The 27,576-nt window shown below is 37.2% G+C and overlaps 1 long non-coding RNA gene and 1 pseudogene across 3 annotated transcripts in view; one reads left to right on the plus strand and one right to left on the minus strand.

Moving 5' to 3' along the window:
- Positions 1-27,576, minus strand: part of LOC140514877 (uncharacterized) — a 172,333-nt gene that overhangs the window by 31,017 nt on the left and 113,740 nt on the right. The gene's annotated exons all lie outside the window — the stretch shown is intronic.
- Positions 13,915-15,213, plus strand: LOC140513948 (kynurenine--oxoglutarate transaminase 1 pseudogene; annotated as a pseudogene).

The following is a 27,576-nucleotide window of genomic DNA, read 5'->3' on the forward strand; positions in this document are numbered from 1 at the left end:
GGAAGACCTGGAAAGGCTTCTTGGAGAAGGTAGCATTTCAGCTGAGACTTAAAGGAAGCCAGAAGCAGAGAGTCTTGTGAAAGCAACAGAAGTCAGTGTGACTGAATCGCAGCCTATGTGGAGGAGAATAAAGTATAAAATGACTGGAAATATAGGATAGAAACAGGTTATTCAGTCTTAGGAAATGGAACAGGATGTTATATTTGATCTTTTGATTTGATTTGTTGTAGGTAACAGTAAACGATCAGAGGTTATTGATTTGGAAGACCAGGGTGATATAATAGATATGGCACTTGTTTGATGAGAAGAGGATTTGGGATTGAAAACAATGAATTCAATTTCAGACACACTGAATTTGAGAATGTATCTAGGATGTCTAGGTTTAAAGGTCCAATTGACATCTAGTAATGCAGGTCTGAGTCTCAGGGCAGGGATTATGATTACATATACAGATCAGAGAGTAATCTGCAAAGAGAGAGAAAGATGGCTATATTTCAGAAATTATAAATTATTTAATAAATATTGTTATATTTTTCACTTCCTCAAGTGGGGCAAAGAATTAAAGATGTAGTACCAAGAGTTTAAAAGCCATAAAATTTTTAAAAAGCAGTTTTGGTTTTCTGGTGAGTGCTGGTGTGAGCTGGCAGGTTTCATTTCACTATTCTCTGTACATGCACAGAGAAATCCCTTTATGTAGCTGGAACTGGGGCAGCAGCAAGAGACTAGGTCAATCCTGGTGGGAGGTGAAAAACAGTAGATGGACTTGGAAATTCCAAAGGTTTGGGCCAGAAGAGATGAAGAGTCAACTCTTTCCCTCTTATGAGAGTCTAGCAGGTATTCCTATACACCTTATACAACTCTGACAACTTATACAGACAAAACAATATGTTAGCTGTTACAAGCAAATGAGGAACATACAAACAAGCAGAGGAACATACCATGATAGGGAAAGTAAAGGGTAAAGCAAATAGGCTTAGGATATAATTTGTTAAGACTAGAAAGAAGTCAGGGACAAGACATTTTTAATTTGTATCCCTGCCCTTAAGATGGTAGGAGAGTAACTAGTGCACACTGAAAGACCAGAATAGGCCAAGTTCAAAGTTCTATTTAAAACTATGGATCATGAGGTATAACTTTTGAGGTCATCAAGCCTTTTTCAATTTAACATTTTATTTTTCCCAATTACACTTAGAAACAATTTTTAACATTTGTTCTTTAAAAGTTTTATTCCAAATTCTCTTCCTCCCTCTACTCCCCCTTCCCTGACAAGGCTAGCAATTTGATATGTTATACATGTGTAGTCATGCACAACACGTTTCTATATTAGTCATGTTGTGAAAGAAAACATAGGCCAAATAAAAGAAAAAGAAAAAACAAAGGAAGATATTTAAGAAAGCTTTTTAAAGTATGTTTTTATCTGCATTCTGATTCTATCAGCTCTTTCTCTGGAGATGGATTACATTTTTCATCGTAAGTCCTTCAGGATCATTGTATTGCTAAGAACAGCTAAGTCATTCACAGTTGATCATCACACAATATTACTTTTACTCTGCACACCTTTCTCCTGGTTCTGCTCACTTCTCTTTGTATCAGTTCATGTCTTTAGAGGTTTTCCTGAAAGCATCTGGCCACAATCAGCACTGCCTTTGACCTCTGGCTCAGTTTTTCAGTACTGAGCACCATTGTCTGGTTAATGCTATGCATTTTCGCTAAGAATGGGAGCCATCCCCCAATGACCAGTAAGAATCTCAGCTCTGGGGATATTATTTTCTAAGTAGAATTATAACTATTTGGACCAGATGCTTAATGGCTCTCACTGACTAACTCAACTCATTCCCACAGGTGGCATCATCATTGAGCTGCAAGATGGCATTGATGATGAATGGGAGGAGCATGAAAATCCTCTCCTCCCCTAGTTACACTCTGCATGAAGAGTCATGAGTTACTAAAGAGTGTCTTCAGGAGTTAGATTTTTCTTCCATTGTTGGCTATCATCTCATTTGTCAGAGATCTTAACAGAACTACACTTGTCTTTTCCTATAAGCAGAAATGGGTTGTGGATCCTTGCAACAAGTTGTTAGGTATATCTTGTGTAGTCAGTTGTCATTATTCGGGGGCCAAGACTTTTTATTCTCTAAATTTGGCTAAAGAACTTCATTTCAACTTCTATAGAACAGAAGAAGTATAAAGATTTAGGTACATTTCCTTTATACTGTCTAACTGAAGTCCAAAAGGGTCACACTCTTTACAAAAAGGTCACTCTAAAATCTAAAAGGGTGAGCAAGTACATTGTCCAGATGGCTAACTGCTCTATAATTATATTGAGATTTCAGGGACTGCAACAATCAAGCATGCCAACATTGATCAATATAATCTTTGTTATGATTTTACGAAAGAAACCATATGCTTATAAATAAAGAACTTATGAAAATACATAAAAGGCAGACATGACAAATACATCCTTTATTATCATGTTTGGTTGTGTTATAGTATACCACAAAATTATGGCAAATAAAATAAATGAGAGAAAAAGATACTGATCACAGTAGAGACTTGATGATAATGTCCTGAATAATGATTGAACCAAATAAATAATAAAAACTGATAAATAATTATAAGATAAATCACTATTATTTTTTAAATATGCCATTAATTTATTTTTCAATTCTTGAGATTCACTTCCATATACATTTTAATTCCAGATTTTCTCCCTTTCTCTCCCAACTCTCCACGCCAAGATAGTGTGCACTGCATTCAACCCATTGCTGACTCTGTCCTCCCTTCTATCACTCCCCCCTCTCACATGTCTCTGCCCTCTATTTTCCTGTAGGGCAAAATATATCTTTGTACCTCACTGCCTGTACATCTTATTTACCAGTTACATGCAAAAACAATTTTTAACATTCACTTTTAAAGATTTGAGGAGGTAGAAACAAGAAGACTGAGTAGAAAGATGCGCCTACTCTAGCTCTTCCCCTACAGCCCATAAAATACCTGTAAAATATGGCTCTAAACAAATTCTAGAGGAGCAGAAGACACAAAAAGACAGAGTGAATGAGATTTCCAGCCCAAGGCAGTCTGGAAGACTGACAGGAAAGGTCTATCACATGGGGTACGGAGTGGAGCACAGTCCATGGAGCTCAGTCCAGCCTTAGCTGCACAGCACCAGCAGGAACAGGACTGGAACAGGCCTTTGGGGCAGAATCCCTGGCAGAAGCTGGGGTGCTCTTATCCCTCAACCCACAAATGCCAAAGATAGCTTCAAAGGATAGTGAGGGGGCTTTTTCCCCTGGGAGAGAAGGGAACAGGGTCCTCCCCTACCCCCAACTCCAGGTGGCAGCAGTGGCAGCAGAAACAATGTTCACTTTTGGAGCCCTCGGCCTAAAGTCCCTGAGGGAATTGAGTTGTTGATCTGGGTCTCAGCCATGAGTGGCAGCCCTGATGTGAGGAAGAGTGCTGGTTGGTGTGGTGGAGCTCGTGGAGGCTCTGGAAAGGGAATTCTGCTTGCAGATCCTGGGCAGAAAAGCTTTGGTAGCTCCCAGACCAGAGTGTAGGCCAGGAAAGAAGTAAACTCCTCTCCCTTGATTGTGCCACCTTGGAGGAACTGAGAACTTACAGGTACCCAGGATATACCCCTCTCAACAAAGGACTCAAAAGTCAAGTAACTAGCTGGGAAAATGCCCCCAAAAGGGGGAAAAATAAGACTATAGAAGGTTATGTTCTTAGTGAACCAGTACTTTCTTCCATCCTTTAGGATGAGAAAGAACAATGCTTCTCATCAGAGGAGGATCTAGAATTCAAGGTTTCTGTATTCAAAATATTCAAAATAAATATTCAATGGTCTCAGGCCATGGAAGAGTTCAAAAAGGATTTTAAAAACCAGATAAGAAAGGTGGAGGAAAAATTTGGAAGAGAAATGAGAGTGATGCAAGAAAATTGTGAAAAGTGAGTCAACAGCTTGCTAAAGGAGACCCCAAAAAATACTGAAGCGAATAACACATTTGGTAGTATGGGACAGAGCCAAGATGGTGGAGTGAGAGCAACTACTCACATAAGCTCTTAGACAAACTCCTTCAGAGAATCTGACCAAATTTTGGAGGTGCAGAATCCAATAGGAGACAGACTGTGGGAGATTCACAGCCGGGACAGACTGGTCAAGGGTACAGCAGAGCAGTAAAGCTCTGGGGAGGCCCAAGGCAGCAACAGGCAGAATGGTGGAGTGGCAGCCCAGGGCAGGAGACCAACTGTTGGGATCACCAAGCCTTGAGGTTACTTTTGCCTCAGCTCAGCTGAGGAGATCTCCCATGACCAGACCACCCCACCCTCACATTTAACAAGCTAGCCCCGGGGCAGATTGGGGAAACACAAAACAGAAAGATAAAAAGGCACCTGCCCTTAGCTTTTTCACACCAGTCAGCTCAACACCAATTTCTGCAGTTTCTAACTGAAAGAACTAGAAGCCACAACACAAATCACCATCATGACAAAAGAAGAAGAAAAGTAAGGGATAAAAATACCATAGAATCTTTCTATAGGGACAAGGACCAAAAGAAAAATACAAAAGAGGTCAGTAGTGAGATTGTACTTCCATCTGAAACTTCAGAAGGGCCTATGAGCTGCTCGCATGCAAAAACAGCTCTCCTAGAATGCTAAAGAATAAAATAGAAGAGAAACTGGCCAATGATTTTAAAGGTATGAAAAAAAAATTATATGAAGAGAACATCTCTTTAAAAAAGGAAAATTGAACAAATGAAAAAGGAAGGACAAAACCTAACTGGGAAAATTGCACAAACGGAAAAACAAGTACAAACAATTAACTTTAGAAAATAATTACTAAAATGGAATAATTGGACAGATGGAAAAGGAGATGCAAAAGTTAACTGAAGAAAACAATATGATAAAAATTAGAATCAGGCAAGTAGAAACTAATGACTCTAAGAGACATCAAGAATCAGTCAAACAAAACCTAAAGAATGAAAAGATAGAAGAAAATGTAAAGTATCTAACTGGAAAAACAACTGACCTGGAAAATAGATCCAGGAGAGAAAATTTAAGAATCATTGGCCTACCAGAAAGCCATGATGTAAAAAAGAGTCTGAACTATAGCTTCCAAGAAATCATCAAGGAAAACTGTCCAGAAGTCCTAGATCCAGAGGGCAAAATAGTCATCAAAAGAATCCAACATTCACATCCTGAAAGGGATCCCAAACTATAAATCCCAAGAAATACTGTTGCCAAATTCCAGAACTATCAAGTGAAGGAGAAAATACTACAGGCAGCCAGAAAGAAACCATTCAAATATCGAGGATCCACAGTCAGGATCACACAGGACTTTGCAGCTTCTACATTAAAAGATCAAAGGAATTGGAATACGATATTCCGTAAGGCAAAGGAGCTGAGATCAATTACCCAGCAAAGTTCAGCATAACATTTCAGGCAAGGAGATGGACTTTCAATGAAATTAGGGATTTCTAGACCTTCCTGACAAACAGACCAGAACTCCATAGAAAATTCGATCTTCAAAAGCAGGTCTCAAGAGAGGCATATAAAGGGAAACAGGGGAAAAGAAAAACTTGTTACTCAATTTGGGCAAACTGTTTACCTCCCTATAAGGGAAGATGATACTTGTTAATATTGAGAATTGTACATCTATTATGAAATATAAAAGGGATGTAAATAGAGGGAACAGGCATAAAGTAAATGATGTGATGATAAAAAATATGACTTACGGGTGTAAAGAGATTGTAACAGGAGATGTGAAAAGGACAAAGCAGAAAGTGGTAAATTACATCACAGGAAGAAGTACAAAATTGTAGTAGAGGGAAAGAGGGGAGGGAGATGAGCATTGTTTGAGAGGTATTCTCATCTGATTTGGTTCAAGGAGGGAACAATAAACTTAATTAAGTATATAATTCTAATTAGCTCCATAGGCAGTAGGAGGAGAAGGGGGAAGAAAGGGGAGGGGAAGCTAAAAGGGAGGGAAGAAATAGTAAGGGTAAAGGGGAGTAAATGGGAAGGAGACTGAAAGAAGGAAGGGAAGACTGCAGGACATGGTGGTGAAAAGTAAAATCTCTATTGAAGAGCGGAAAGGAGATGGGAGAACTAAAATCACAAGCAATGGGAAAGAGGATATAGGAAAAGACACAGATTGTCATCATAATTGTGAAGGTGAATGGAATGAACTCTCCCATAAAATGGAGATGGATAGCAGAATGGATTAAAAGCAATGATCCAACAATATGTTGTTTACAAGAAACACATTTGAAACCTGGAGATAGACACAGGGTAAAGGTAAAAGAATGGAGCAGAATATACTGAGCCTCACCTGATGAAGAAAAGCAGGGGTAGCAATCCTAATCTCAGACAAAGCAAAAACAAAAATAGATCTAATCAAAAGAGATAAGGAAGGAAGATACATCCTGCTAAAAGTCACCATAGACAATGAAGCAATAGCATTACTAAACATGTTCCAAGTTGTATAGCATCCAGATTCTTACAGGAGAGGTTGGAGGAGTTGAAGGAAGAAATAGAAAGCAAAACTATACTAGTGGAGGACCTCAACCTCCCCCTCTCTGAACCTGATATATCTAACCTCAAAATAAATGAGAAAGAGGTTAATGAGGTAAATAAAACTCTGGATAAGGTAAATATGATAGAGATTGAATGGGAATAGAAAGGAATATACCTTTTTTCTCAGCGGTACCAGGCACATATACAAAAATTGACCATGATCTAGGGCATAAAAACTTCACAGTTCAGTGCAGAAAGGGAGACATAGTCAATGCATCCTTCTCAGATCATAATGCAATAAAATTATATGTAATAAAAGGCCATGGAAAAATAAACCAGAAATTAAATGGAAACTAAATAATCTAATTCTAAAGGAGCGGGTTGAACAACAAATCATACAAACAATTAGCAAATTCATTCAAGAGAATGACAACAACGAGACAATCTACCAAATCATACGGGATACTGCAAAACCAGTTCTTAGGAGAAGTTTTATATCTTTAAATGCCTACATGAATAAAATAGAGAAAGAGCTGATCAATGACTTGGGCATGCAGCTGAAAAAGTTAGAAAGAGAACAAAGTGAAAATCCCCAAGTAAATACCAAATTAGAAATACTGAAAACCAAAGGAGAGATTAATAAACTTGAAATTAAGAAAACTACTGAACTAATAAATAAAACCAATAGTTGGTTTTATGAAAAAAATAACAAAATTGGTAAACCTTTAGTCAATTTGATTAAAAAAAGAAAGGAGAAAACCAAATTACTAATATCAAAAATGAAAGAGGTGAACTCACCTCCAATGAGGAGGAAATTAAAACAATAATTAGAAATTACTTTGCCCAACTTTATGCCCATAAATTCGACAATCTGAATGAGATGGATGAATATTTTAAAAAATACATATTGTCTAGATTAACAGAAGGAGAAATTTAATACTGAAACAACCCCATCTCAGAAAAAGAAATTGAACAAGCCATCAATGAACTCCCTAGGAAAATGTCTGCAGGGCCGAATGGATTTACAAGTGAATTCTATCAAATATTTAAAGAAAAGTTAATTCTAATACTATACAGACTATTTTTGAAAATTGGGGAAGAAGGAGTCCTCCCAAATTCTTTTCATGATACAAATATGGTTTTGATAACTAAACCAGGAAGAGACAAAGCAGAGCAAGAAAATTATAGACCAATTTCTCCAATGAGTATAGATGCAAAAATTTTAAATAAGATTTTAGCAAAACGAATACAGAAACTTATAACGAGCATAATACATTATGATACATTATGATCAGGTAGGATTCATACCAGGAATGCAGGGTTGGTTCAATATTAGGAAAACAATAGCATTGTTGACCATATCAACACAAAACTAACAAAAACCACAAGATTATCTCAATAGACGCAGAAAAAGCTTCTGACAAAATACAACACCCATTTCTATTAAAAACATTGGAGAGCACAGGAACACAGGAAACTTTACAAAAAATAAAAAGCAATATCTACCTAAAACCTTCTACAAGCATTATAAGCAATGGTGATAAGGTAGATGGATTTCCAATAAGATCAGGGGTGAAACAAGGATGTCTATTATCTCCACTATTATTCAACATGATATTAGAAATGTTAGCAATAGAAGTTAGACAAGATAAAAAAATTGAAGGAACTAGAATAGGTAAAGAAGAAACTCAGTTATCACTCTTTGAAGATGATATGATCACATACTTGGAAAATCACAGAGACTCAAGTAAAAAACTCCTTGAAATAATAAACTACTTTGGCAAAGTTGCTGGTTACAAAATAAACTCGCACAAATCTTCTGCATTTCTATATATTATTGACAATGCCTGACAGGAAGAGATAGAAAGAAAAATCCCACTTAAAGCAAGGGTAGACACTATAAAATATTTGGGAGTTTACCTGCCAAAACAAACCCAGGGACTATATGAACACAACTACAAGACACTTTTCACACAAATAAAGTCAGATCTGAAGTGGAAAAACATCAGTTACTCATGGGTAGGCTGAACCAATATAATAAAAATGACAATTCTGCCTAAGTTAATTTAATTATTTATTGCCCTACCAATTCAATTATCAGATAATTATTTTCTAGAGCTGGAAAAAAGTATCAAAATTCATCTGGAAGAACAAATGGTCCAGAATATCAAGAGGACTAATGAAAAGAAATGCTAGGGAAGGTGGCCTAGCTCTACCAGATCTCACATTGTATTATTGAGCAGCAATTATCAAAACCACTTGGTAATTGCTAAGAGACAGAAGGGTAGACAAGTGGAATAGGTTAGGTACTCAAGACACAGTAGACAATGAATATAGCAAATCTACTGTTTGATAAACCCAAGGACCCCAGCTTCTGGGATAAGAACTCATTGTTCCACAAAAATTGCTGGGAAAACTGGATAGAAGTGTGGTGGAAACCGGGCATAGAACAATACCTGACACCATACACAAGAGTAAAATCCAAATGGTACAAGATCTAGGTATAAAGATTGATACTATGGACAAATTGATGGAGCAAGGAATAGTGTGTTTATCAGATTTATGGAAAAGGGAAGAATTTTTGACTAAAGAAGAGATAGAGAGCATTATGAAGTGCAAGATGGATAATTTTGATTACATTAAACTGAAAAGTTTTTGCACAACCAAACTCAATGCAACCAAAATTCAGAGGGATGTAGAAAACTGGGAAAGAATTTTTACAGCTAATGTCAGTGATAAAGGCCTCATTTCTAGAACATATAGAGAACTGAGTCAGATGTACAAAAATACAAGTCATTCCCCAATTGATAAATGGTCGAAGGATATGAACAGGCAATTTTCAGAGGAAGAAATTAAAGATATCTATAGTCATATGAAAAAATGCTCTAAATCACTATTGATTAGAGAGATGCAAATCAAAATAACTCTGAGGTACCGCATCATACCTATCAGATTGGCAAACATGACAGAACAGGAAGATGATACATGCTGGCAAGGATGTGGGAGAGTTGGAACACTAATACATGGTTGGTGGAGCTGTGAACTGATCCAACCATTCTGGAGAGTAATTTGGATCTATACCCAAAGGGCTACAAAAATATGCATACCCTTTGACCCAGCAATACTGCTTCTAGGACTGTATCCCCAAGAGATCATAAAAATGGGAAATGGACAAACATGTACAAAAATATTTATAGCAGCACTCTTTGTGGTGTCCAAAAGCTGGAAATCAAGGGGACTCCCATCAATTGGGGAATGGCTGAATAAATTATGGTATATGAATGTAATGGAATACTATTTTACTATAAGAAAGGATAAACAGGAAGACTTCAGAGAGGCCTGGAAAGACTTATATGATCTGATGCTGAGTTATATAGTAGTGATGGTAGCACACTGAAAAGAAATATAATTAATTTAAAAAAGAAAAAAAAGAAAATAACACCTTTAAAAATGGGCTAACTCAATTGGCAAAAGAGATTCAAAAAGCCAGTGAGGAAAAGAATGCTTTGAAAAGCAGAATTAGCCAAATGGAAAAGGAGGTTGAAAAAGCTCACAGAAGAGAATGGTTCTTTAAAAATTAGAGTGGAATAGATGGAAGCTAATGACTTTATGAGAAATCTAGAAATTACAAAACAAAACCAAAAGAATGAAAAAATAGAAGATAATGTGAAATACATAATAGGAAAAACAACTGACCAGCAAAATACATCCAGGAGAAATAATTTAAAAATTATGGTAATTCCTGAAAGCCATGAGCAAAAAAAGAACCTAGACATCATCTTTCATGAAATTGTCAAGGAAAACTCTCCTGATACTCTAGAACCAGAGGACAAAATACATATTGAAAGAATCTACCAATCACCTCCTGAAAGAAAACCAAAAAGAGAAACTCCTAGGAATACTGTAGCCAAATTCTAGAGTTCCCAGGTCGAGGAGAAAATATTGTACACAGCTAGAAAGAAACAATTCGAGTATTGTGGAAATACAATCAGTATAACACAAGATTTAGAAGTTTCTACGTTAAGCAATTGAAGGGTTTGGAATGTGATATTCCAGAAGTCAAAGGAACTAGGATTAAAACCAAGAATCACCTACCCAGAAAAACTGAGTATAATACTTCAGGGGGAAAAAAAGGTCAGTCAACGAAACAGAGGACTTTCAAGCATTCTTGGTGAAAAGGTCAGAGCTGAATAGAAAATTTGACTTTCAAACACAAGGATCAAGAGAAGCATGAAAAGTTAAACAGGAAAGAGAAATCATAAGGGACTTACTAAGTTGAACTGTTTACATTCCTACATGGAAAAATAATATCTGTAACTCTTGAAACCTTTCTCAGTATTTGGGTAGTTGGAGGGATTATACATATATATACACATATATACTTATATACATATATGTATATGTGCATATATGTGTGTGTATACATATGTATGTATGTGTGTGTGTGTGTGTGTGTGTATATATATACATATATATATATATATATATATATATATATATATATATATATATATATATATATATATATATATATATATATATACACATATACAGAGAGAGCACAGGGAGAGTTGAATAGCAAAGGATGATATTTAAAAAATAAAATTAAGGGATAAGAGAGGAATATATTGTGAGGAGAAAGGGAGAAATGGAATGGGGCAAATTATCTCTCATAAAACAGGCAAGAAAAAGGTTTCTCAATGGAGGGCAAAAGCGTGGAGGTGAGAGGGAAAAAGTGAAGCTTACTCTCATTATATTTGGCTTAATGAAAGTATAACATGCACACGCATCTTGTTATGAAAATCTCTTATACTACAGGAAAGTAGGGGAGAAGGAGATAAGTGGGGTGGGGGGATGAGAGAAAGGAGGGTAAATGGGAGGAGGGAGCATTTAGAAGTAAACGTTTTTGTGGAGGGACGAGGGCAAAAGAGAGAATAGAATAAATGGGGGGCAGGATATGATGGAGGGAAAGATAGTCTTCCACAACATGACTATTATGGAAGTGTTTTGCAAAACTATACACACACACGTGTGCACACACACATACATACATACATACATGCATGCATATATATACATATATATATATATATATATATAAAACCTAAATTGAATTGCTTGCCTTCCCAGTGGGGATGGGTGGGGAGGGAGGAGGGGAGAGAAATTGGAATTCAAAATTTTAGGAATGAATGTTCAGAATTGTTTTTGCATAAAACTGGGAAATAAGAGATACAGGTTTTGGGGTATAGAAATTTATCTTGCCCAACAAGACAAGACAGAATATAGGGATAAAGGAAGTGAGGGGTATGATAGAAGGGAGGGCACATTGGGGAAAGGGGTAATCAGAATGCATGCACTGATGACTGAATCAAGATGAATGATGAACTGCAAAGAAAGAAACAAATTTTATAAAAAATATTCTTTGATTTCCATACTCTCTCCCTTCCTCCCTCCCCATCCACCCTCATTGAGAAATCAAGCAATTCAATATAGATCATACATGTGTAGCCATACAAAACGCTTCCATAATAGTTATGTTGAGAAAAATTAACCACATTTCCCTCTATCCTGTCCTGCCCTCCATTTCTTTCATTGTTTCCCTTGACCTGCTCCCTGAGAAGAGTGTTTGCTTCTGATTATCCCTTTCCCCAAATTGTTGTCCTTTCTATTATCTTCCCTCTCCTATGCCCTTCCCCCTGCCTTCCTGCAGGGTAAAATTAATTTCCATACCTTAATCCTTGAGCCAAATCCCATGAAATCTAAACTCACTTATTTCTCTTCATCTCTGCCCTCTTCCTCTTTATTGTATGTAAAAGCTCTTTCTTGCCTCTTTTATGTGAGGTGATTTGTAATCTTCTATCCTTCCCCTTCTCTTTCTCCTAGTACATTCCTCTCAACAATGTATTTTATTTTTTAGGTATTCTCCCTTCATATTCAGCTCTCCCTGTGCCCTCTGTCTATATCTATCTATCTATCTATCTATCTATCTATCTATCTATCTATCTATCTATCTAATCTATCTATCTATCCACACACACACACACATATATACTTACATATATACATATACATATAATATACATAAACTTACTCATACGCACACACATATATTTGTATGTGTGTGTATATATGTATGTATATATGTATTTCCAAATTCCAAGAAGCATAGAAGTATTCTCCTCCATTAACGTGATCAAAAGCACATTTTAAATAGCTGTTTATTTTTATAAGGTTAGGTAAGTGGTGCAGTGGATAGAGTGCCGGGTCTGGAGTCAGGAAGACTCAAATTCCTGAGCTCAAATCTGGCCTCAGACATTTACTAGCTGTGTGACTTTGAGCAAGTCACTTAACCCTGTTTGCCTCGGTTTCCACGCCTGTAAAATGAGGTGGAGAAGGAAATGAAGAACTGCTCCAATACCTCTGACAAGAAGCCCTAAATGTGGTCACAAGGAGTCAGATATGGAAGAAAAACAACAGAATATATTTTAAAATAATTCTTGAAATTGAGAAGCATTAGAAGTTTTCCAAGCACAAACAAGAACAAATCAAGGACATTGCTTCTACCTACTATTACTCTACCTACTATTATTTTATATATTTTAATAAATGCTAGGTATAAGACAAAGGAATAAGTTTCCAGATTATGTGACGGTATACTTAGAAAACTAAAAATAAATATAAATAAGGAAATCAAGTAAGGCAGATAATAGTTTTGGCAAGATAAGACACAAAATTAGTCCACAAAAAGTCATCTACCCTTCAATAAAATACTTTTGTTGTTATTTAGTTGAGTCAACTCTGTGACACCATTAGGGTTTTGTTTTTCGTTTATTTGTTTTGGCAAGGATACTGAAGTGATTTGTCATTTCCTTCCCCAGCCCATTTTACGAATGAGGAAATTGAGGCATACAGGTTAAGTGACTTGCTAGAGTCACACAGCTAGTAAGCATCTGAAGTGGATGCTAATAAAAACCAGAAAGAAAAGATAAAACAAATTCTATTCCAAATAATTACGAAATGCACAAAATAGCTTGGATTTAACCAATAAGACTTGTGCAAGATCTATATAAATGCAACTAAAATATATTACCATTCTTTAGATAAATAAGTGTAAATAAATGGGAAGATTGTTGGACCATGACAAATGATGATGTAAATTAACTTAAAGGTTTAATGCTATACTACTCAAATTACTAAGAAGACACTTTTTAGAACTCAAGAAAATAATAACCAAATCCATTTGTAAGAGCAAATTTTCTAACATCTTAAGGAAAATGAGAAAAATGCTAATGAAATGAGTGCAGTATTAAATACCCTCAAATGATAGTATAAAGCAGTAGCTATGTTACTGATTTAAAAAAAAAAATGATCATTGGAAAAGAGAAGGAAGCCTCCACCCCCTACATGTGCCCTCACTTTCTCTGTCTCCCTCTTCAGGTCAAAATACACGAGCAGGTTCAGGCTTGAAGGCTGGAAGGCATTGATAAGAACCCCTGGGTGGAGTTTGTGCAAGTGGCCAACAAGAATGAGGAAACTTGGGCCAGGGCTTCCCTGAATTTGGACCACCAGAATTCTCCATTGAAACTTTCAAACAGGCTGTCAGTGGAGACATTATGCTCAGTCAGTACACTGGTGCCTTTGGTCACCCTCCTCTGGTGAAGATCCTGGTTCAATTCTTTGGGAAACTGCTGGTACAAGACTTAGATCCCCTAAAGAATGTGCTTGTGACAATGGGTGCCTGTGGGGCCCTCTTTTATTCTTTTCAGACCCTAGTGGATATAGGAGATGAGGTCATTTCCATTGAACCCTATTTTGACTGCTATGAGCCCATGACAAAGATGGCTGGTGGCTATCCTGTGTTTGTACCATTATGAGCTCCACCAGCCCATGATGGCCAGTTGATGTCCAGTGGTGACTGGCATTGAGACCCAGATGAGGTCCCCAGTAAGTTCACTTACTGGAACAAGGTTATTGTCATCAATTCACCCAACAATCCTTTGGGCAAGGGGTTCAGCAGAGCAGAACCGGAATTAATAGCAACTTATGCAAAAAACACGATATCCTGTGTTTCAGTGATGAGGTTTACCAGTGACTGATGTATCATGAAGAGAAATACATCAGCATAGCCAGTCTTCCAGGAATGTGGGAAGACACCCTGACTATTGGAAGTGCAGGAAAACTTAATGTCACCAGTTGGAAGGTGGGCTGGGTCCTTGGCCCTGATCATCTTCTGAAGCATCCTCAGACTGTCCACCGGAATTCCCTGTATCACTGCTCCACACAGGTCCAGGAAGCTGTGTCTTTCAGTTTTGAGTAGGAGCTGCAGTTCTTTGGTCAGCCTGAAAGCTACTTTGTCCAGCTGCATAAGGCTATTCAGAAAAAGTGGGACCACATGATGAACAGCTTGTAGACCATTGGCATGAGGACCATTGTCCCTCAGGGCATGTATTTCCTCATTGTGGTCATCTCTACCTTAAAGAAAAAGATGCCACCTCCCTGGCTCAGAGGGGGAGGCCTATGACTTTCGATTTATCAAGTGGATGATCAAGCCCATTCTCAGTGTTCTACAGCTCAGAGCAGAAGAAGCATTTTGACCATGACATCTGGTTCTGCTTTGTGAAGAATGACTCCACTTTGAAGGCCATGGATGATAAGCTACAGCAGTGGAAAAAAAGAGCTAGAATCATGATTTCTGCACTGTGACCTCTCTGATTTCTCCTCCAGCTCACTTTACTTGATCAGACCTTTCCCTCTCTCTCCATCCATTCTTTGTGGGTCAGGTATTCTCAGGTTTGGGAGAGAGAGGAGGGTAGCTCATTAACTGGGGCCCAAGTCAGAGAGAGAGGAAAGGAATGAAAAAAGAATATAGCCACCTCAGATCTTTCTCCATTCCCCCTCCTAATATACCACAGTGAAAGTCTACTCTCCCTTTTATTCTGGGATTTGGGGACTCAGGAACCTACTCAGCACGCATATTCTCATCTATGCCAGAGGAAGCATTCAGTATGGTTAACATCAGGGTATTGTCTCTCTGGCTGGGCTCTCCCTAGAATGCCCCTCCTTCTTTTATCTCTTCCTCTTCTCTCTGCTGAGTCATAAAGTGGGATTTCTCTCCTCCCTCTGAACACCTACATCAGCTACCCCAACTGAGTGGTGGATGCCAGCCAGGCCAGAAGTCACCCGAGATTTACATGGACTTCTGACATTTTACTTTTATCCCTCCGTGGTCCTACTTTGCTATAACTTCTCTTGGTTTTTCTTCTCCTTTCACTTTCAAGGGGCTAGGTCAATGGTTAGGCTGCCTTGCATAGCCAGCCAATCCTGGGGATCCCTTTAGATTTAAATCAAGAGCATTAAACTCAAGTCAAGAGCCATATTTTACGCTTAATAAAATTTATTGCACCCTACAAAAAAAAAAGATCACTGGAACAGACTACATGAACAAGAAACAAAAAAACAGAAAATAATATTTAATAAATGTAAGAACATCAATTAATGAAGGGCAGCTTGGAGACACAGAGGATAAAGTTCTGGGCCTGGAGTCAGAAAGACTTGAGTTCAAATTTGGTCTTAGATACTCGTTGCTGTTTGACCCTGTGCAAGTCACTTAACTCCATTTACCTCAGTTTCCTCTTCTGTAAAATGAGCTGGAGAAGGAAATGGAAAACCACGCTGGTATCTTTGTCAAGAAAACCCCAAATGGCATCACGAAGATTCAGCCATGTGTGACATTGAAGATTCCAAGGCTGTCCATGGCATCCTAAGCTGTTGCCAGTCATCCTCACTTTTGTCTCACTGTTGGACTTCAATGACTTTGGTAAAGAAAATGAGATCCATGATTTTGTTCAACTCTACTTCACTTAAATCCAATTTAGACATGAATCAAGACATTTCAATGTGATGTTATTGGTTCTCTGAAAATGAAGGACAGACAATTTATATGCCAAGGAAGTTAAAGAGAAACAAAGGTCAATGTAGAACTGACTATCCATAGAAGGACCCTTAATGTAGCAAACAAGTGGAAATACAGTAGATGCTTATTGATTGAGGAAGGGCTGAAAATATATGTAAAATGAATGAAAAGGAATATTATTGAAATAATAACAATGATAATAATTACAATAACTCATGGGGATTTGAGGTTTATATAGTGGTAATTTTACTGGACATCACAAAACCCTTTGGGGCAGGTGTGATTATGATCCCCATTTTTCACATGAAGAAGCTCAGAGAGGCTATGTGCCATACCCAGGGTTGAGCACACAGCTGGTAAGTGTGTAACAGTATTCAAATTTAGGCCTTTCTGAGTCCAATTCCAGTATTCTCTCAACTGTGCTCATACATTTTCAAAAAGTAAATTTGAGGAATTCAGAAAAAATGTAGAAATATTTGGATAGAAGGAGAAATGCATAAGCAGAATGAAGAGAATAACGAACATAGTGACAAGAACAAAAATGAAGGGAATGCTAACGGGAAGCTGAGATCTGAGTGATAAGAAAAACCACAAAACAGAAGGCTTAGGGAAGAAAATAATGAACTTATGTCATCCATTGTGGCAGAACACTAGGGACTACTAGGTGGCAAGGCAACAAGCATTCCTTAAGCATTTATTGGGTGCCAGGAACTGAACTAAATGCTAAGGATGTAAAGATGAGCCAGAAGCATGGTCATCCCTGTTGTCAAGGAACTTACATCCTCCTGAGAAATACAGAAAACAAAAGCAAAACAAAATGGCAAGGGCTAGTAAAGGAAATCTGTGTGAGGTCAGAGTGTTAGAATCCAAAAGGTCAACACAGACAAAAGGAGACTTTAGGTTGGCCTGGTTGGTTTCCCCCCAAAATGAAGTCCCAGGAAGAATTCACCAATGGAAGAAGTATAGTAGATACATGTTCTGAGGTAAACAGACCTCAGAAGCTCTTGGATCTTTCCTGCACGAGACTGCAAAGAAAGCAGTCACTGGATCACAATGTCATATACATTGCTGGAACAGGTCTCTGCATTGCTTGCTATTGCTTTTTTATTTTTATTGTCAAAAGAGAGGGTTCAGTATGGAAGGAATGTTAAAAAGAAGCATAAAGTGAAAACAAAATGGATTGATAAAATATATTTTACAAGTGAAAATTTTGGATCAAAAAACCTAGAAAATGGCAAACTAGATACTTTCCCCACTCCTCAGTAATTCTCAAAACAAAACATAAAAGCTGGGAATTATTTACCAGATGTGGAACAACAGTACAGTTGAATGCACAGGACAATAGAGACAAAACCTTGACAATGCAAAATTCTCTGCAATTAACACTTGAGAATGCTAATGCTTACAGCACTCAGCATCCACACCTCAAATGCTCCTAGGGAGAGCAGACATGCAAGGATGTACAATAATTTATGAATTTATGCCTGGGAGCCACACTGGAATTCACTCATGCAATGGAAACATTGACCTCTGTACATCAACCCTGGCCCAGCCCCACATGGGCAAAGAGAATAAATATCAATTCTGATTGACCACATAAAGAGATGTGTATAGGGTCACGAGGAAAAAGCATGCTGTCTTCCACAGGGGGAAGTAGCTATGTTGAGCCTGTGAAGTAGGAACTGTTATTTTCACCATTTTCTACATGAGGAGGCTGAGGAAGACAGAATCTTGCTCAAAGTCATAGAACAAATAATTACCCTGGCTAGTCTGAGGCAGCTTTGCAGCTAAGATTCAAGGAGTTACCAACCAAAAAGGTCAGGGGAAGGAAGAAACACAAAGTGAATAACAAGAGAATATAAGAAAAAAGAAGAGTAGTCCTTACTTAAGCCCACAATATGAGCAGATAGTGACAACTCAAACATCATGAGTCTCCTAGAATAACATGAAATTTAAATATATACATATATATATTACCATCATAATCCAGGAAAAAAAAATATTACAAACCCTCCAGAATTCTTGAATATTGAAAAAAAAAAGCAACAATTTTAAAAAATCCACAAGGGGCAGAACCAAGATGATGGAGCAAAAAGATGGACCTGTGGAAGCTCTCCTCCCACAGTCCATAAAATACCTGCAAAAAATGATTCTCAATAAATTCTAGAGCAGCAGAAGCACCAAAATGACAGAGTGAAAGAGATTTCTAGTCCAAGGCAGCCTGGAAGGCCAACAGGAAACGTCTATCACAGTGGGCTTATAGTAGAGTGCAGCCCAGCCTGGGTCAAGCAGCACAGCAGCAGGGACAGGACCAGAGCAGGCCTCAGGGGCAGAATCCCCAGCAGCACCTCTGGTTCCCAGATTACTCAGTCTACAAATGCCAAAGACAGCTTCAAAGGTCAGCAAAATAGTTCTTTCATCTGGGTGAGAAGGGAACATAGTCTGGCCCTTCCAGCAGCAGCCACTGCAGCAGCAGAATCCATTTTTGGAGGAATTGGCTGAAAGACGCTGGGGGAACTGAGAGACTAATCTGGGTCTCAGCCATGAGTGGAGGTCCTGGGGAGACCAGGAGTGCTGGCTGGCATGGTGGAGCTGGTGGAGACTCTGAAAAGGGAATTCTACTTGCAGATCCTGGGAAGAAAAGCTTTGGTAGCTCCCAGACCACAGCACAGGCCAGGAGAGGAGTAAACTCCTCTCCCTTGATTGTGCCACCTTGGAGGAACTAAGAACTTACAGGTCCCCAGAGTATGCCCTCCTTTTGACAAAGGACTCAAAAATCAAGTAACTGGCTGAGAAAATGCCCAAAAAAGGGAAAAATAAGACTATAGAAGGTTAATTTCTTGGTGAACAGGTATTTTCTTACATCTTCTCAGATGAAGAAGAACAATGCTTACCATCAGAGGAAGACCTAAAAGTCAAGGTTTCTGCATCCAAAACCTCCAAAATAAATATACAATGGTCTCAGGCCACGGAAGAGCTCAAAAAGAAGTTTCAAAATCAAGTAAGAGAGGTGGAGGAAAAATTGGGAAGAGAAATGAGAGAGATGCAAGAAAATCATGAAAGGTGAGTCAACAGCTTTCTAAAGGAGATCCAAAAAATGCTGAAGAAAATAATACTTTTAAAAGTAGGCTAAGTCAGTTGGCAAAAGAGGTCCAAAAAGTAAATGAGGAGAACAATGCATTAAAAAAGCAGAATTAGCCAAATGGAAAGGGAGGTTAAAAAGCTCACTAAAGAAAATAGTTCTTTAAAAATTAGGATGGACTTTGCAGATGATATGATGATCTACTTAGAGAATCCCAGAGATTCAAGTAAAAAATTACTTGAAATAATAAACAACTTTGGCAAAGTTGCAGGTTACAAAATAAACCCACACAAGTCTTCTGCATTCCTATATATTAGCAACAAAGTCCAACAGCAAGAGATAGAAAGAGAAATCCCATTTAAAGCTAGGGTAGACAGTATAAAATACTTAGGAGTTTACCTGCCAAAACAAACCCAGGGATTATATGAACACAATTACACGACACTTTTTGCACAAATAAAGTCAGACTTAAGTAAGTGGAAAAACATTAGTTGCTCATGGGTAGGCCGTGCTAATATAATAAAAATGACAATTCTACCTAAATTAATTTACTTATTTAGTGCCATGCCAATTAAACTATCAGACAATTATTTTCTAGAGCTGGATAAAATAATATCAAAATTCATTTGGAAAATCAAAAGGTCCAGAATATCAAAGGGACTAATGAAAAGAAATGCTTGGGAAGGTGGCCTAGCGCTACCAGACCTCAAACTGTACTATAAAGCAGCAATTATCAAAACCACTTGGTATTGGCTAAGAAACAGAGAGGTAGACAAGTGGAATAGACTTGGCACTCAAGACGCAGTAGGCAAGGAATATAGCAACCTTCTGTTTGATAAACCCAAGGACCCCAGCTTCTGGGATAAGAACTCACTGTTTAACAAAAATTGCTGGGAAAACTGGATAACAGTGTGGCAGAAATTAGGCATAGACCCATACCTGACACCGTACACAAGAATAAAGTCCAAATGGGTACATGATTTAGGTATAAAGATTGATACCATGAATAAACTGGAGAAGCAAGGAATAGTGTATTTATCAGATCTATGGAGAAGGGAAGAATTTTTTACTAAAGGAGAGATAGAAAGCATTATGAAAATCAAAATGGATAACTTTGATTACATTAAACTGAGAAGTTTTTGCACAACCAAACCCAATGCAACCAAAATCCGGAGGGATGTAGTAAATTGGGAAAGAATTTTTATAGCTAAGCTCGGGGATAAAGGCCTCATTTCTAGAATATATAGAGAACTGACTCAAATGTATAATCATACAAGTCATTCCCCAATTGATAAATGGTCAAAGGATATGAACAGGCAATTTTCAGAAGAAGAAATTAAAGATATCTATAATCATATGAAACAATGCTCTAAATCACTATTGATTAGAGAGATGCAAATCAAAACAACTCTGAGGTACCATATCACACCTATAAGATTGGCAAACATGACAGAACAAGAAAATGATAAATGCTGGAGAGGATGTGGGAGAGTTGGAACACTAATTCATTGCTGGTGGAGCTGCGAGCGCATCCAACCATTCTGGAGAGCAATTTGGAACTATGCCCAAAGGGCTACAAAAATGTGCATACCCTTTGACCCAGCAATATCGCTACTAGGACTGTATCCCCAAGAGATCATAAAAATGGGAAAGGGTCCCACATGTACAAAAATATTTATAGCAGCACTTTTTGTAGTTGCCAAAAACTGGAAGTCAAGGGGATGTCCATCAATTGGGGAATGGCTGAATAAATTATGGTATATGAATGTAATGGAGTACTATTGTGCCATAAGAAATGATGAACAAGAAGACTTCAGAGAGGCCTGGAAGGACTTATATGACCTGATGCTGAGTGAAAGGAGCAGAACCAGGAGAACTTTGTGCATAGCAACGACCACAGTGTGCGAGAGTTTTTTCTGGTAGACTTGGAATTTTGTAATAACACAAGAACTTCTTTAAAAAAAAAATCCCAATGGTGGCTCTCAAGGCAAAATGCCTTCCACACTCAGAGAAAGAAATATGGAAGTCATTCGCAAAATGTAGCAGATCATGTTTGTGTATGTGTAAGTTTTTGTGTATCATGTTTTGATTTCTTTCATTTATTTTAGTCTGACTACATAGCATGACTATAGTGAAAATACACTCAATAGGAAAGTATATGTAGAACCTATACAGAATTGTATGCAGTCGTGGGGAGGGAGGAGTGTAGTGGAGGGTAGGTGTGGGGGGGGATAAAATCTCAATTGTATGGCAGTGATTGTTAAACATTAAAAAAAAATAAAAAAAAATAAAAAAAATAGGATGGAGCAGATAGAAGCTAATGACTTTATGAGAAATCACGAAATTAAAAAACAAAACCAAAAGAATGAAAAAAGAGAGGATAAAGTGAAATATCTCATTGGAAAAACAACTGACCTAGGAAAAAGATCCAGGAGAGACAATTAAAAAGTTATGGGACTACCTGAAAGCCATGATCAAAAAAAGAGCCTAGACATCACCTTTCATGAAATTATCAAAGAAAACTGCCTTGAGATTCTAGAACCAGAGGACAAAATAAATACTGAAAGAATTCACCAATCTCATCCTGAAAGCGATTCGAAAAAGAAACTACTAGAAATGTGGTAGTCAAATTCCAGAGTTCCCAGGTCAAGGAGAAGATATTGCAAGCAGCTAAAAAGAAACAATTCGAGTTGTGGAAATACAATCAGGATAACACAAGGTCTAGTAGCTTCTACCTTAAGGGATTGAAGGGCTTGGAATATGATCTTCCAGAAGTCAAATGAACTAGGATTAAAACCAAGAATCACCTACCCAGAAAAACTGAGTACAATACTTCAGGGGGAAAAAAATGGGTATTCAATGAAACAGAGGACTTTCAAGCATTTTTGATGAAGAGATCAGAGCTGAATAGAAAATTTGACTTTCAAACTCAAGAATCATGAGAAGCATGAAAAGATAAACAGGAAAGAGAAATCATAAGGGACTTACTAAAGTTGGATTGTTTATGCTCCTGCATGGAAAGATAATATTTGTAGCTCTTGAAACTTTTCTCAGTATTTAGGTAGTTGGAGGGATTACACACACACACACACACACACACACACACACACAGAGAGAGAAAGAGAGAGAGAGAGAGAGAGAGAGGGCACAGGGTGAGTTGAATAGGAGGGGTGGGAGAAGAATATTGGGAAGAGAAAGGGAGACATGGAACGAGGCAAATTATCTCTCATAAAGGAAGCAAGATAAAGCTTTTTCAATGGAGAGGAAAATGAGGTAGGTGAGAGGAAAAAAGTGAAGCTTACTCTCATCACAATTCGTTTAAGGAAGGAATAACATGAACACTCAATTTGATATGAAAATCTATCTTACAGTATAGGAAAGTAGGGGAGAAAGGGAGAGTTTGGGGGAATGATAGAAGGGAGGGCAAATGGGAGGAGGGAGTAATTAGAAATAAACACTTTTGGGGAAGGACAAAGTCAAAAGAGAGAATAGAATAAATGGGGGGAAGGATAGGATGGAGGGAAATGTAGTTAGTCTTACACAACATGACTATTATAGAAGTCTTTTGAAAAACTATACATATATAGCCTATTTTGACTTGATTACCTTCTCATTGGGGATGGGTGGGGAGGGAAGAAAGGAGAAAAGTTGGAACTCAAAGTTTTAGGAACAAATGTGGAGAATTGTTTTTGCATGCAACTGGGAAATGAGAAATCCAGGTAATAAGCTATGGAAATCTATGTTGCCCTACAAGAAAAGAGAAGATGGGGATAAGGGAAGGGAGAGGTGTGATAGAAGGGAGGGCAGATTGGGGGAAGGGATAATCAAAATGCATGACATTTTTGGATGGAGGGAGGGGAGAGATGGGGACAAAATTTGGAACTCAAAATTTTGTGGAAATGAATGTTGAAAACTAAAGATAAATAAATAAGCAAACATCAAAATGATTTGAAAAAATATCCACATACTACATAAGGAATAAAATGAACAACAACAATGCCTCTCACACTTCAAGTTTCAATACATATAGTAAAATCTAAGAGTTAAGTGATGAAGAACAAGTTCTGTAAATGGCTAGGAGAATTCCAAAAATAAAATAGAAAAGGAAATTTCATTATATAAAACCCTTCCATAAATACAGTATATTCCCAAAAGCAAACAAGTCCAAGCTGCCACTTCAAATGACATGCCTCAAAAACCTTCGCCTAATAATCAATAAAAATAGAGGCATTTGGAGCATTTTTACTAAAAAAATAAAAGATCAAGGAAGAGAAAGAATGTAGGGAGGACAAGAGAAGAGAAAAAGAGAGGAGAGAGAGAGAGAGAGAGAGAGAGAGAGAGAGAGAGAGAGAGAGAGAGAGAGAGAGAGAGATTGAGCAAATAGAAAGAAAAAACATCTGTAAGTAAAAATGTCCTTATAATCACAAGGCAATAAGAATATACACAGAATTTAAAGAGTTACAAAAAGTAAAGGTAAAGGATAAGAATGAAAACACCATGTAATAAATTCCATATTACCTGCCCAAATTAAATAAGATATTTTCGGAAAAGTGTTACAAATTTTGATGAGGTCCACTGTATATGGATCAAAGGGAGATAGTAGGAAATGGGAAAATTTCCCCTAACAAATACATGAGTAAAGAGTTATGCAGTGATAGTCTCATAAGATCAGAAATACAAAACGAAAGAGTTGATGTAAAATATTGAAACCGAAGGAATGAAAGGAAAGGGAATCTTATTCCATTAAGGCAAGGTTCCACTCAAGAGTATTTCCATAGGACTGTACGTGTAAGTTTGCCATAGGACATTGGGATCTCATGATACATTTAGTCTAGAGTGTGTTGAGCTTTGAACTCAGGAAGAGAAACCTTTCTGACCCCAGGCATAGCATTCTAGCCACTCTGCACCCTAGTTCCCTAAAAGAAAACTCATTATTTCTCCAAATGATATTTCCTCCCCTCTACCTTACTTCTCTATTTCTGTTTGTTGTGGTACAGTCATTCACTCATGACCAACTCTTCATGACCACATGAACCATAGCATGCCAATACTATACTTGGGGTTTTCTCAACAAAGAAAATGGAGTGGTTTATCATTTTCTTTTCCAGTGGGTTAAGGCAAGCAGAGGTTTAGTGTGTACCCAGAGTCACAAAGCTAGTAAGTGTCTGAGGCCAGAGTTCAACTCAGGTCTTCCTGATTCCAGGCCCATTGCCTCATCCACTGAGCAACCTAGCTGCTCTAATTTGTAGAATATAGCTACAGCATATCACAGAAGAAAAAATACATCTCTAAAAACACACATTAACAAAATACAAAAAGATATGATGAATGAAATGAAGAGACATTATTTTAATAAAAGGAGAATAAATAAGCTCAAAATAAGCACAGAAGAGGAAATCTTGAAAATGAGATGAAATTATATGTATATACATACATATATAAACAAAAAGACTACAGTTCTTAAAAAGTGAGATTCAAAATTGTCTCTCCAAAAAAGCAAACAAAATTAAGAAACCTTTAGCCAACTTCATTAATAAGACAGGAAAATCAAATTAACCATTTTTTAAAATGAATAAGGTAAAATCACAACAGGAAAGAAATGAATACAAATTTTCAAAACATGATATGAAAGTTATATACTAGAACAATTAAAAAAATGAAAGAAATAGAAAATCATCTAGAAAAATATAAAATAACCAAGTGAATAGAACAACATCAGAGAACTCTAAATTCAGTCTGAGAAAATAAAAATGAGCTAGCTGTAAAAGAATAAGGAGGAATGGGAGTAGGGTGGTTCAGATAAATTTACAGGAGGATTTTATTAGATCTTTAAAAAAATTAATGTTTATACTAAACAAATTATTCTAAAAAATGAGAAAAAAAGTTTACGAAACACTTTTTGTAAGATAAGTACTAACTTCACTTCCTTATAACCTAATAGTTTATTTAAAAGCTAGAGAATCAGCAAAGAAATTAGTTGACACAATTAATAACTTGAATAAGCTTGTTGGCGATATAAAAAAAACTAAAAAATCAGCAGTATTTTAACACAGAAATAAGAAAATCCAAGAGGTAATGAAAAAAAGGGAAGTCCCACTCAAGATCATTAAAAAAATCAGAAAACAAATCTACTAAACCACCCTCAATACCTATAACGATACAATTACAAAATGTTCCTTTAGAAAATAGAGAATAACTTCAACAGCTGGAGGAATATTCAATGCTAACGTTGGGTTTATGACTATAATAAAAATGACAATTTAACCAAAGGTACAGATTTAGGACTATATCAATCAAACTAGCAAACAGATATTTTAGAGAGTAAGAATAAATAATAATGATATTTGTTTAGAGGAACAAAATATCTAGAACATCAAGGGAAGTAACCATACACACATACGCACACATATATGCATATGTATATTGTATGAATATACATATATGTATGTATGTATATTCATCACCTATAATGGTGAAACCAAAGAATGGAAAGATACAAATATATTCAGACTACCTGACTTTAAAGAAAAGAATTAAAATGAACTAGGCAATGGTTTGAGGATGTCCTGGATTGTTTTCTTGACACCAAGCTGTTCTCTTATATTTACAAGTGGATGTTATCAACTTTTAATGGATAAGAAAGGCAAAGAGAAAGTAGCTTTCATCTGAATTTTACCTATTTGAATATACTTCCCAAGAGATCTTGGGCTCACTTCCCACCTTTCAATGGATGATAAAGAAAGTCAGAGACATGAATTATCTACAAGTATTAGTGAAGAACTCATTGTCTTTGGAAGACACAAATAATGGAAGACTTGGATTGACTAACAGAGAGAAAGCTGAGAGAGAAAGAGAGAGAGAGAGAGAGAGAGAGAGAGAGAGAGAGAGAGATAAACTGCTAATTGAAAAGTGATGGTTTTCAGAATGTTAGTTAAAAAACATAAATCTCACAGCATCTTAACAAGGTACGAACGCTAATTCAGAGAATACTGAGAATTGGTCGTATCAACAGCTTTTTATGATGTAAGGATTTTTCCTGCAATATGGCACTGTCCCATATTTGTAAAGAGATTTGCTGACATCCCTGAACCATTCAATGAGCTTCCTCATGCATATGTGATTTAAAGGAATCAGAAAGCAATGGCCAAGATATTTCAAATTATTTTGGAGATCAGGTAGCACATTGGGAAGATCACCTGACTTAGAGTCAGGATGACCTGAGTTTGCATCTGGCTTTCTGTGTAACTGTGAATAAAGTCCATTAACCTCTCTGCCTCAGTTTCCTCACTTGTAAAATGAGAATCATAATAGACTCTACCTTTTCAGAGTTGTTGTAAGGATGAAATGTGCCTGGTTCACAGTAAGTGTTACATAAATGTTCTTTACTTTCATTATTACTAAAGGCAACAACCTTTCAGAGACATATTAATCCCCTTTACATGTTCACCAATGTTGGCCTCTTTACATCCAAGACAGTTATTTTTTTCCATTTTATGTGCACAAATGCCAGCCTGGAAAGCATGCCAGTATGATCACCAGAAATCAATTACATTTACCAGAAGACTGACAGTGAAATTGCAAACACAATTCATAGGCTGGAGTCCATGATTTTGAAGTGGGTTATCATTGAATCATTCAAAGGCTATGTATAAGGAGCAAAATTCCAAGTGTTAATTGATAACATGCCAGAGATAAGTATCCACCTTAGACAGTTTTGAATTCAGCATCCATTGCAGGCCAGGGAAGACTGAGGATCTGTGTCAAAGGCCACATGGAACGCAAACTATGGTGATATTGAAATGTGGGAAAGTTTTTTAACATATTCAAGGAGATGGGCTACAGTCAAGTAAAAGTGTAGCTCAGAATTTAGACATCTCTCCAATGGCATACCAGAAGCTTAGGTAAGTCCTGTTTCATTGAACCACACTCTTTTGACTCAGATGCCATCTGTAGGAAGTAGATAGCTGATGAAGTTGGTGAAGGGTTATACAAGCCAGCAAGTAAGGGAGTGATGTGAAAGAACCATGTCTGTTTCTTCCATCACCTTATGATTGATAAGGTCATCATAATG

Source organism: Notamacropus eugenii, chromosome 7 (assembly GCF_028372415.1).
Source record: "Notamacropus eugenii isolate mMacEug1 chromosome 7, mMacEug1.pri_v2, whole genome shotgun sequence".
In the NCBI taxonomy this organism is placed as follows: domain Eukaryota; kingdom Metazoa; phylum Chordata; class Mammalia; order Diprotodontia; family Macropodidae; genus Notamacropus; species Notamacropus eugenii.